The sequence below is a fragment of the Otolemur garnettii genome, unplaced genomic scaffold (genome assembly GCF_000181295.1).
Source record: "Otolemur garnettii isolate 467f Iridium unplaced genomic scaffold, OtoGar3 scaffold00014, whole genome shotgun sequence".
NCBI classification, from domain to species: Eukaryota; Metazoa; Chordata; class Mammalia; order Primates; family Galagidae; genus Otolemur; species Otolemur garnettii.
The window spans coordinates 15,754,552-15,755,576 of NW_003852409.1; positions in this window are offsets into that span (position 1 = coordinate 15,754,552).

Sequence of the window (1,025 nt, forward strand, 5' to 3'; positions counted from 1 at the left end):
TAGACTCTGTCTCAGAAAGGAAGAAAGGAAGAAATAGGCATTAGCTGTGCTTAGTGGCACATGTCTGTAGGCTCAGATATTTGGGAGTCTGAGGCAGGAGGATCGCTTGAGCCTAGGAGTTCAAGGCTGTAGTGAGCTATGATTCTACTGCACTCCAACCTCATGACAGAAAGATACCCTATCTTTTTTTTTTTTTGACAGAGTTCTTACTACATCACCCTTGGTAGAGTACTGTAGTGTCACAGCTCACAGCAACCTCAAACTCTTGAGTTTTAAGTGATTCTCTTGCCTCAGCCTCTCAAGTAGCTGGGACTGCAGGAACCCACTACAATGCCCGGTTATTTTTTTGTTGTAGTTGTCATTGTTGTTTGGCAGGCCAGGTTTGGGTTCGAACCTGCCAGCCCCAGTGTATGTGACCAGTGCCTTAATTGCTAAACTTTGAGAGCCAAGCTGAGATACCCTGTCTTTAAAGAAAAAAAAAATCTAGGAGATGTATGGATTTTACCCATATTCATTTCCTGGTTTTGAAAGTATAATGTAGTTATTAAGATGTCTTCATTCAGGGAAACTAGAGAAGGGTACACAGACCCCTTTGTATGATCTTTAAACTTCCCATGAATCTATAATTATTAGAAAATAAAACAATGGGGCAGCACCTGTGGCTCAGTGAGTAAGGCACCGGCCCCATATACAGAGGGTGGGGGATTCAAACCCCGCCCCAGCCAAACTGCAAGCAAAAAATAGCTGGGCATAGTGAAGGACACCTATAGTCCCAGCTACTCGGGAGGCTGAGGCAAGAGAATCACCTAAGCCCAGGAGCTGAAAGTTGCTGTGAGCTGTGATGCTACAGCACTCTACCAAGGGCAATAAAGTGAGACTCTGTCTCTACAAAAAGAAAGAAAAGAAAACAATGAAAACTGAAACCTTAGGGCGGTGCTTGTGGCTCAGTGGGTAGGGCGCCAGCCCCATATACCAAGGGTGACAGGTTCGAACCTGGCCCCAACCTGCTTAAAAAAAAAAAAAAA